Raw genomic sequence first — 12140 nt, forward strand, 5'->3', positions numbered from 1 at the left:
CGAACAGATTACAGACCTTCTCTTTCGGCCTATCCAAAAGATGGGAGAATGGTTATGAATGGAGAGGGGGACGGACTTGGGGAGTAGTGATGAATTGGCCATGAACAATGACACTTAACAAAATGTCTGAGCTAGTTCAAACACATCTAAATCCTTCCTCTTATCCTGAGGCTCCCTGCTGATGATTCATTATCCCTGCTCCACACAAAATCCCTTTAAATGGAGAATATCAGAATGGCAATGGGACATGAAACAAAACTGTCTATTCATCTGCAGACTTGACAAGCGCTCCATTACAACCACCCAGGGAAATATTTGCAGAGTAAAAAGTAAATCTTTCATAGTAAACACAATACTTCCTCTTTGTTGTTGTGGTTTTATAGCTCTGGCTAACCCAATTTTCTGCCCCCCCCCCCTGAACTTCTTGTAAAAAATCTTGTTTTTGCCTTATCTATAAAGTGCTAACTGCCCCGATGAGTCCATCCTTAAGCAATCTAAGCAAAACTGGGCCAGTCTCTGAAGTACCATCAAGAGGCCGCTTAGCATATGCATTTCTGAGCATGCTCCAGTGGGTGCCCCCCCCCCCCCCCCCCCCCCCCCCCCTCTCCATCTGTCTACAGAGGCATCACAGAGCTGTGGAGGCAAGGAAGATCAATGGCCTGCTCCTGCCAGTTCAAGCCAGGACTCTGAGCTCTTCTCAGTAATCTGTGCTATAACTAGAGTAAAATACACAAAACAGACAGGTTCTCTGTAGGTCTGTAAACATGCGTTTCGCTTTATTTGTTTTGAACCTTTGCCTGGCTGCTGCTTTTGGCAGTTACTGTCTTAGACAGACAAGCAAATGATTAATTCCTGTGGCTTCAATGTTGTTCCATAAAGTACAACCAAATGCTGGATGTCAACCCAAAGATGTTTAGCCCGTGAGCTATAGACCATTCACAGGAAAAATGTTCTTTTCCTCCACAGTGGTGCGTATGGTTATATTAGCAGAATGGCATATTGAACATGAAACAACAGCTTGCACACATTGCATTGCAGGAATAAGAGCGAACAGTTTGGCCAATCCTGCCATGTCCTTACAGCTTGCCAGCAGCCGCTTCAAATCAGGAACTTGATTCCAATACTTGATCTGACCAAGCAATGGGCCTAATATGACAATTACACACTTGGAGCGGCCTTCTTGCCAAAAGCCCTCACAGTTAATGACAGGAGATGGCAGTTAATCACATCCTTATGTAGGGATCAGGGTGCAGCTCAGGGGAGCGAAAGGCCTCGTCGTAACCTGCCAGCACAATTACCTTTTAGCAATTACAGAGAGCGCTGCTCAGGACACCTCAGCAAAAAGCCGACAACAAAGAGATGTCTGCCAGGCAGTGCAGCAAGATAGGCTGCCGTCAAGAGCTGCAGCAGTTTGTAGGTCAAATGCAGGACAGAGGAGAGACTTAAAAGTTGTTCCTCTCATGTTACATCAACTCAGAATCAATTTATCATCAGCTCAACACACTGAAAACAAGGTGGTTGAGACTGTGAAGGCAATTCAGTTCATAACAGAGGAGACACAGAGAGCGGGGAAATCTCGAGGAAATGTTCCGCATTTACTGAGCTCATTATCCATTTCCATGTCCTTAAATGGTTTAAAATGTTATCATTGGTCAGCGTAATAGCTGTATGTGCGACATGTGTTTTATCCATATGGAAAGCAGAGAAACACATGTCTGTGAGTGCATTCAGTTCACAGGATCAGCTGTCCTCTGTAACCAACATCTGTTAGCCTGACGATGCTGATGTACGGTGTGTAAAAAACACATTTAGTGTGCAGATGCAAACATACACACATTATCAAAAAAAAAACACATCTAATGGCCACATGCCCATTGAATCTAAAACATTTTGGTATACAGATGCATTTCTATAATTGCATATAAAAGTCAAGTGGCAGGAAAAAGGTGCTCTCAAGCCTCAATTGTTTTGACTCAAAAAACCCTTCTTGTCTTGCTTAATCCCATTGTGTAGCCATAACAGCTTTTACCCCGGTTAATTATTTCCAAATCTTAAACAAATACATAAGGTACAGCCTTCAATTGGATTTCAATGTGCAAGTCAGGCCTCTCGAGGCTGAGACTGCTGCTGTTCTGTATCCATTTTTACTCAAGGTAATCAAATGACTGATAATGCTTGCTGTGTGTTCTCAGAGAAGAGGGGAAATGCAGCATCTTACAAAGATAAGAAATCAGTTCCTGTTTTTCTTTTTCCCTCTTTTCCTTTTTTTTGATTGGATTACATCCGGGGAGAGTAATCCTTCATAGTGCTCACTCTGAGAGTCCATGCAGACCAGAAAATAAATGTGGAAGTGTGTAGGGAAGGGGGCGATCTGAATGGAAGAGGATTTGCAGATTTGAATCTCAAGACAAGCTGAGAAAATCTGGGTAAGTGAAGTAAATCAGTAACTCCATCCTGTAAGGGTTGATGAGGCATCCTGGAGCGAGGCAGTTCTTATGGAAGCTGCTTAAGTGAGCTCCTACAGTACAGCAGGTGAGAATATCTGTCTTAAAATGAATTAGTATGTCATTATATTTCCAAAACTTCTCACACTAGTTCTCTGTGGGGCTGTGCTCAGACAAATCAGGTCTTATTCCCAATGCTTCACATACCAAAGCTTTGACGGGAATCCCTTCAGTGACACAATGCAGCAAGTTGAGCTTTCTTTTGCATCATTTTTCATTCAATTCATGGCTAGCTCGGAATCTGATGGAAATGTCTTTTCCTTCATAAATTTAACTTTAGAACAAATGTATGTATTTTTTTTTCTCATAAAAACAGCCATATTGATTATTTCTGTTTCTATGAAAAATCTGTCTTTGAGTGACAGTACATAGTTTACACAGATGGAAGACTAAATACCTAAAATTAAGGCAGCATGTTTTTTTTTTCTTTATCTGTGGTACTTCCTCTTCCTAACATGTTTTTATGTACGAGCACTTCACTTCCATCAAACCTTTTGAGCTACATGTCATGTCAATGCAGACTGTGACACAAGAGTCCCCATATGACAGTATAATTGGATCTAAATCTAATAGTACAGTAGTTGAATTTGTTATGTTCTGAAAGTAAACTGACATTCATTTTCCATACTTGGCCATCTCCTGCCATTGTTTCGGCTAAGGAAAATTCGAACCTGAAGACTAGATGACGCTTTCCTAAATGTACCACAGCTGTTATATTATTAATTTCAAAGAGCCCCTCTGGTGAAAAGCAGTTTTTAATCTTGTAAAAATTTCCAGACAATGTTTTTTTTTTTTTAATATAGGCTAAAAAAACATGAAAGAAACAGAAAAGATACCAACTGATTTTCTTTGGCAGTTTCCTCTATGCTGGCTCATTATTTCAAGACGTTACAAGCCACAGTGTGAAAGATGTTGTAGTCGTTGCATATATCAGGTTGCAAAAAGCCAGATCGTCTTTTAAGGATCAAGCGTTTCGTTCAAATCAAAGCACACGTCCTCGCAGTGAGTCACGTAGGATTGAGTGAGCACAAGTATCCTTGTTATGATCAGATTTTTGGAGTATCATGCACCATGTCGCCCAGATAGAGTGCCCTGAAAGAAATGTGAATGCGTGACACCTCTACAACCTTTTTTTTCAACTCTTGCTATGTTCTAATAATTCAGTTAAATTAACTGAAATAGTTGTGATTTTTGGTGAAAAAAGAAAAAATATGTTCACTGGATAATGTCACTTAACAGTAAGTCTGAGGATCAGCCTGTCACACATTTGATCATTTCAATGTGGAGTCGGTGATGGGCCAACAAACAGAGCCAAACCACCACACTGAAGAACATCATGTTAACACTCTCAAAATGGAGAAACTGGAGATGGTTTAGTTACTGTGTTGTTATATATCTGTAACCCTATTCAGCTTTGATGAGTCCATCCTAAAAAAATTAAATTCCAGTGGTAAAGAAAACGTTCCTCTCGGATCTCCTCTTGGAACTCCTCTTGGAACTCCTCTTGGAACTGGCTCAGCCTGTTTCTAAAAGCTATTGGCTGGTTTGTAGACCCTGCCATCGTCTGACCTTAGGTTTTTGCTTTGTTTGGAAGCAGCTGCCTGGCTGACTGATTGACCTCTGGGGACATGAGTTTGACTACAACCGCTGTGCTAGTCTCAGAGAGAATGAAAGACATTAGATGCTGCTGACAGATAGTCACCTTTCTTGTCTCCTGCCAACTAAGCTACCATCACTTTCTCCTAATGCCTGAAAGGCCAGACTTAGAGCTAGGATAAATGTAAGGAGGAATTGCTTCCTGTTTTTTTATTTTTTTCCGAGACAAGACAGAAGCAATTAAAATCAAACTAACATGATATTGGAAAAAAATGTTCTTAGAATATAATACTGCTACTTGATCTGACCTAAAATCAAAATGTTTCTCTTCTCAGTGTCCTTGCTTGGTTCTCTTTTCTGTCAAGAGGCAAACACTTGTCAACAAAGACAAATCTGTTTTGTAGAGGTCCTCAGATAATAGGTCAGATGTGAAGGGACTGAAAACTTGTTTACATTCTTCGAGAACTTACAAGATGCAAAGGCGCCTGAGGTGAAATGAGTCATTCTCCTATCAGGTCACATTCGGTATGTCTGTTTTCAGAGCCCCTTGGTATGCAACCAGTACAGACCTGCTCAATTCCCTCTCTGAGCACAGACAAAAAATTAATAGAACCTCATATTTTCAACACATCATCATTACTTTGCAAGACAAACATTTAATCTCAGTGCAATACGGCACTGAAGAAATTATCTCGGGTCTCATCCTATCAGCACCTAAATGAGATGATATTGAATTAGATTATACGAGAAAATGAGGTGTTCACGCCAATTGAAAGTAATCAAGGTGGCAGAATCAAAGGATAATGAAAGTCTCTTGAGATAATCTAAGCCTGCAACGGACCTTTTGACCAAACGGGTGTTTGTCAAGTGGATAAGAATGAAAACAACAAACAATAATGAAGAGCAGCATGGTACAGTAAAGAAGTTAATGGTTTAACAATAATTGGGCTGAAAGCTCAATTGTAGATCTATTGGCCAAATGATTACAAACTTTAAGTTATAGAATAAAAGTTTGTGTAACCATAAAAAACAACGACTGTGACTAATCTAACTTTCTGCTAAGAGTGCAATAGTGCCGGTTAACCTGGGTAATCAATATCAAAACAGCAGGTAAGCAAGTATAGAACAGTCGTCAAACAGTGTTAAACTAGTGTTAGAAACTAGTGTTGGACTTTGTTCTGCATTATGTGAAACAAGCCCAGGGGACATCACAGGCTCATTCTTTCTTGGCTCAAAATGACCATCCCAGAATGTGATCATGTACATCGAAATCATATTCAAACTGGTTTGATAATCCTCAAGTTAGTTGGTTTACCTGGGTTAGTTTCCTGTCCTGCTGAAGCAAAAGGAAAATGTTTTGTAAGTTAGTCGACAACTTCAACCCACAGTAAAATGTTTCTGCAGCTCTTGAACTTAAATTCTGTATGTTAAGATTGCTACCTTACCAGAGGACACCTCTGTCCTCTGTACGCTCTTTATACCTTGTATCCTGTTCATATGTTGTGGCAGTTAGTCCGACCATGGGTGCATGCTTATGTATGTGAGACGATGTTCTCTTGATAAAAAGACGTCCACTTAGTAAGGGATAAGTTCAGAGTCTATGTATATGTATATGTTTTTTCTTTTTTAGATTGAGAGACCTGTGAGATACTTGACGAGCATGAATTACCATTGGCTCGGTTTCTTTCTTGCTGAGCTTTTGCTGTTCTAGTTTGACACCTGCTGGTTTTCTAAGGTCATATGCTGTACCTTTAAAGGCACCTTTGTCCCATTAGATTACGTATGAGTAAACAGTGTAAACACACCAAGACATGACATGTTATTACTATGCATTTTTTTGTATTCTTCTAATTCAATGCCATAAAATTAATACTAAAAAGCTGAAAAAGTGAGATTTCAAATGTTAAAAGTGCATGAAATGGTGTGCTATTTTTTCCAAGTATCATGATATCCCCTTAAAAAGCCTTGATGTCCAGAGAATGAATTCCGAATTTTCAAAGTTTCCTCAATTTGCAACGTCATTGGATGAAATATGGGACTTATTCCGTGTAACATCTTAATATACTCAGACATTTGTAAGTCCTATCCAATGTATCCTAAAAGTGTTGGCAATTCCTTGCATTTTCCTTCAGGGTCACACTGATGTTTTCTGATCGATTCTATGGGATGGTTATGATCCCCTTATTTTTTAATGTACTTCCATCATCACATCAAGATTTCACTCCATCGCATACTTTGACTTATGACCAAGTGCCTGCATCTGAACAGGGAACCTAAAATCAGCACGTGGAAAATCGACAAAACCAAGTATGATAGTTGACTTGCATTGTTGGGTTTACTGTACCAGCTGTCAACAAAAAGACAGAAACTGCCTCCAAGAAATACCTCAAATTGTCTTCATTAGGCATTCAAACAGCTAATAACATCACATCTGACAAACAAAACTACCAGATCTGGATGGATCCAGATTTAGAACTGTATCTTGAACATAAAAAAAGTCAGCTAAGAAGACATATATATAATATAATTTTGAAAATAGTACAGTCTAAACAAAAAAAGGTGGTTATGAGACAATAAGAGGCAAAGTGTAGTTCTAAAGTGTCAAGAAAATAGAATGTGAAGTAAGAAATATATTCTATTTAGAGCAAAGTGTCAGTGCTTGCAAACATACGGCCACACACTGTGTAGTCTAACCTACCCTTCACTTGGAGCTTGTAAATCAGAGCACAGATTGAATTCAGCCGTTCAGTGCTGTTACGTAGGACTAACTCCTTATGAAGATAAATGCACAATCAACGCTGCTTGCTTGCTCTGGGTGAAGAAAGAGTTTGACGGGGTGACCAAAGTATGGACCACTGACCGATGGCGTCTCTTTCTACGAGTTGCTCTGAGGGCAGCTGCTTTACGTCTGCTTTGCCGTCAAATAGTGCACTCTGGTCTGCATGGGAAGGAGGATAAATCAAGCCAACAGACCACTCTCTCTCAACTCATTCTGACTCACTGAGAGTGGCATTCCTTCAAAACCAGAGTTAAAAAGAGAAAAAAAATTATCCCGCACAGCCTGTGTTTACCACCATCCACTTAAACATCTTATTTGGTTTCCTACAGATTTGGCCCTTCTGTTCAAAATCTGCCACAACCATTTCAGCTATCCCAGGAATTTTACTCCAACTGATTGTTTTGTTTCTCCTCCTCTTGACTATGTGTTACAGTATGTATGTGTGTGTGTGTGTGGGCGTGTGTGGACATGTGTGCGTGTCTATGCATGACTGCAGGCTAAGGAGTAGTGAGGGAGTTCCCCCACATCTGTTCACCATAAGAGCTTGTTGACAGCAGCTCTCCTTCTCCCTCTTTCTTTCAGCTCCCAGTTCACCCCTTCTTTGGATTCTGTTGCTGCTGCTTCTCATCCAAGATTAGGCAGAATACAGTGTTGGCCTGGTGTTTGGGGGCCTGCTTGACAGCCTATCTGAAAAATAAAGGTCAGGTTTATTACCTTTGATAAGGCCTCCAAAGATTACTGAACTGTTGGGGAAAATTGTGTTTAGTTTTTTTTTTTAACTATGTGGAGCTATGTCAAATTCAGTATTTGTCATTTTAATTTGATTCATGCCCTATTAAAACAAGAATTAATGCAGTAGATTGATCTTTTAGATGAGATTACTCATATAACAACAATAAATCTGTATTTGTTGAAGACAAGATTTTTGAAGGAATGGATGGAAAATGTATGAATCATCCTTTAAGCAGAGAAAGTGAGTGTGTCTCTGTGTTTAGATACTGACAAGGAGAACTTGCACACACGCCACTAAGTAGCAATCTGAAGTTAAGACCGTAGAGTGTTTGTGTGGGAGGATTGAAAGCCACCCAAGCCTGTAATTGGGAAAAGGGCCATTTGGACCATCAGCGTTGTCCATTTGTTTTTAAAAGGGAGAAGCAATCGATGCGCAGCATTAGGGAGATCTGTGAGATCTAAATGGTTCCGCAGACCCACAATCTTTACTTCCCGCTCCAGAGATACTGGCCTTTAATGATTGGACAAGACATGGAAATGGAGATAGAAATAAAGCTGCAAAACTGGCCAATCAGATGGAACCGATATCACATACCGACACCTACCTATTGACCCCAGTGTCCTCCCATTTCTTTAAAGGTGCTGCATGCTAAGATCTCACATCAGCCACGGTCCTATCCAGACAAATCAACAATAAGCAGGTAGCTTGATAAAACAACTGCTTGAACCAGCTTTAATTGTACTGCTAATTAGCTTTGGTGTAATGACTTTTAGTGGAAAAGGTGTAATTGAAGTTCTTGGGTTCAATTATTGTCCTTAGGGGTTTTTCTGGCATGACAAGTCTCATGCTGGATTGAGTAATTTCACATCTCTATTCTCACTAACACACTCAGAGCTTCGCCAGTGCCTGAAAGTGTATCGATCTAGTCTTACTCTGTACATGCACAGTATTGACAGGTTGTGCGCCAAGATGCTGTGAAGACCTGTGGTTTGGAACGGCTCAACAGGAAAAGGAAATAACAGCCTCAAACAGGCACAAGAAAGGGACCCTGTCCATGCCTTTTCAAATTCATTTTCAAAACGTTGTGAAGTGTTTTTCTGGGAGGAAAATTAAGGTGAAACCCACAAAGGATGCACACCTGCTCCAACACAAGCGATGGCGGCTTAAACTGCTGGAGCTGTACAAATGGGTCCTCAGAGGACTTCTCCATGTCTTTCCTCTCCTTTAGAGTGTAACGTTTTCCAACAGCTGGTAGACAATAAAAAGTGAGTGCACTAGAGCTGTGATTTAAAAAGCTTTCCAGACGTTTTATGGCGGGGATGGGGGGATAACTGTTAAGCCTGCAGCTTCGAGCTGTACAGTAAGTGACCCAGTTCATTTATGGAATTCTCCATATCATTTCCACACCGCCCAATTAATCATTAGTCATCACGTTCATTGCAAAGATATTAGCACCCTATTCTTTATACTTTTTATGGTATGGACAGTTTTCACACTCTAGCCATTCAGTGTATCTACAGTGTGTAATTCCTACTCTGTTCTACTTTCCGTAGTCAACATGTGGTCAGATAAAGCATTTTCAAACTGTCACTCTGCTCAAATAAAATCCTTATTTTATAATCGTGGCATCATCTGACAAAATCACCATTCAAGTACTTAAAGACAATGTAATTGCATTGTATTCAGTTATACTTTTATGTTTTATGATCTCCCACAAAGTTAGAAGAGGCAGAGTGTTTCGAATGTTTACTCACATAGTCTACAGTGTCATGGTGTCAGAGAAGCTTTGGTCAAGAAATAGATTCTGCTCCTCTCCATGTATACTGAGACAAGTGCGGTGGTCGAATGAGCTGACCAAGTCAAGCTGTAACCGTGGATCTGCTCAACCAAGCATGTAAACCATGCTGTGTGTGTCTGTGAGCTTAATTATATCACTCATGTTGTAATATTAGTTGAAGTATTTGATCTGTGCTTTCTTTTTAGCTCTCATTAGCCGAGACACTGGTTGTACCTGGAGACTGGACCAGGAATTAGTTTAATTCCCTTCCTCTACCATTAGTTAATTATCATTCAGTTTCCATTACCTTTGGGATGCTACTCACTGTGTATTTCTGTTTGGTTAGACAGTGTCGCCTGTTCTTGGCTGTTCTCTGTTTGTTTGTTTCTTTCCCATTTGCAAAGGAAAAGTTAGTTTTAACAATATTTGTCACTTGGACTAGCACTGGTGGCCCACAGTTCCCCCCTTTCATCAGATTGTACCCCATAAGGAAGTAGTGCCATTTCTTCCTATTCATTTGACTTCTTCTGCAAACTTAATAAATATTGTAAAGTCAAATTTACCATATGGTTGTTGTTCAAAAGACTTCCCTTTATCCCTTGCCGAGCTCTGTTCCTTTATGGCTTTTTTTATGTGAAAACTAGTTGATGCTGTCCAGCAATCTGACTGTCATTGTTCATGGCATGATGATGTCATGACGGTTATTAACACAGAAATGTTTGGAAAATGTTGGTTTGGCTTTACGTTGAACAGATACCCTTGCAAGGTAATGTTTTCTTGGACCTGCAGTATCAAACCTCACTTGCTTTTACTGTTAGTTAGCACCACTGCTGGGAAATCAAATCTCATATGTATTTTATAAAAGGGTCAAAATCAGCACAGCAAAATATTTGGTCAGTTTTAATTCCATTCAGCTTCCTCTTTTGTTTATTATGTATAAGCCTGTTTACCCATAATGCAGTGCACATAACTATACAATACTGCCTGCTGTTTGGGTGAGTTATTTAAGTATGTAGCTTCAACCTGCTGACTTAAAGCAGAAAACTTCACACCTGCCACCAGTGACATCACTTGAGGCAATTTAATAAAAGGCACTGTTCCCTCTGGAACCACAAAAAAGGCTTTCTTCACACTAGTAATCCTTGAGATCTGTAAACATACTGATGGGTAGATGGGTAGATTTTCCATTTAAGCACTTTATCTGACCTTATTTGCAATGGAAATTGAAACTATACAAATGGTTACAGAATCATTTGGACTGGCTTAATTCCCAGACTTGTGGGAGTGCACTTCCAGCATGTTTTTAGCAGTTACAGAGAATCGAAGCAAAGTATGTGTGCATGTGTGTGTGTGTGTGTGGGGGGGGTTATCCGGAATCTAAAGTCTTTGTCAAATAAATTGTTTTCATATGGATAACACCATACTGAATTTGTATTACAGTAAAAATTCTCATAAATCTTCACAAGGGCAAATGGAACCTTTTTTTTGTATTCATGCCCTTTTGCTCTTCAGCCTCTTGGCCATCCCTTGTTTCAAGACGATCCTGCTTCTCCGTACCTCTTTGTACTTTCTAAAAGTGCTCATCTGCCTGTGAACCCGCCACTGTTGCAGTGCCTTTGATGTGAATCGGGCAGACGGCAGTGAGTTCTCACCTGTCAGCTTTCATGGCTCCCTGAAGGTTGACTTTGAGCCGGTGTCTGTTAAATTGGGATTGATCGCAACAGCAGGAGCCACACATTCCACATACACTTCGGGGGGAAAAAAACAACAAAAAAACCCAAAAAAAACCCTGCATTTCCTGACAGTCACACAGGGGTTACAGCCGCACGCCAAAAAGCAACCGTTTTTCATGGTGGACGAGGCAGTTTGATGTGACCAGGGAAGCCATTTGTTTGGAGTTTTATTTTTTCCTGCAGCTCGATGGTATGTCAGAGTAGGGAGCAAGATGCAGTATGCTGGGACTGTCTAATATCTGTATCAGTTATTGGAAAAAGTGGTTCTTCTGGAGCACAAGCTGAAGTGTTACAGTTGGAGAATGATAAATACCTCAGTTCATCTGGAGACGCAGACCCCATCTTCCCACCTGATTCTGAGGTCGACTTGATCTCTTTCAGATCTTGGCTCCACTTCTTCCTTCTAACTCAACAACATGGAGACTGTATACCAATTGTCAAACTTAATACTGGAGCTGCCAAGACACATGCGCAGACTGAAATTTCAAAGACACCCTCCAATTTGTTTGCCATGAGTAAAAGTGTATGTTGTGTTTGCTGATGTATTGGCAAGGGTGGCAGAGGCGAGCTGATTGGCCCACAGGGAACAGCAACATAAACACTGCAGGGAAAGTTTTGTGAGCCGAGAGCCAAGGAACGCCCATTCCCTGGGCCGCTTCTACAGCCGTCATTGATCAGGAGAGAAATTTTTTTGGCTATGGAATATCAAATAAAAGCCTCCCTATCTGCAGTAATAAATGTGTAAGAAGGAAAGAGAGAATAGGGAGATAGAGAAAGGGAGAGAGGCCATTAAAGGAGGAGGAAAAGGAGAGGAGAGCCCCCCATGGATGCTACTGTCAGCTGTGGGAACCCAGATGAAAGTGGTGCAGTCAGATACCAGCGCTCTTTGATCGTTTCCTTTGTGTGATAAACATCGCGCTATGCCAGCCATGCTCAATGTATCGTGCCAGCCCGGCTGTGAAGGTGAAGGGCTTTGAGCAGGCTTCCAGCTCAGCCCAGCTCAGCTCAGCTCAGCTTA

General features: G+C 40.7%; 1 long non-coding RNA gene across 1 annotated transcript; it reads left to right on the forward strand.

Annotated features, from left to right (window-relative positions):
- The first annotated feature begins 2126 nt into the window (after positions 1-2126).
- LOC140284671 (uncharacterized) lies at positions 2127-8417 on the forward strand. Its single transcript, XR_011910210.1, has 3 exons — positions 2127-2426; positions 7462-7579; positions 8251-8417. It is a non-coding gene; the product is annotated as an uncharacterized lncRNA (long non-coding RNA).
- The last annotated feature ends 3723 nt before the right edge of the window (positions 8418-12140 follow it).

This window comes from Leuresthes tenuis, unplaced genomic scaffold (genome assembly GCF_036924035.1).
Source record: "Leuresthes tenuis unplaced genomic scaffold, fLeuTen1.0.hap1 SCAF_24, whole genome shotgun sequence".
Taxonomy (NCBI): domain Eukaryota; kingdom Metazoa; phylum Chordata; class Actinopteri; order Atheriniformes; family Atherinopsidae; genus Leuresthes; species Leuresthes tenuis.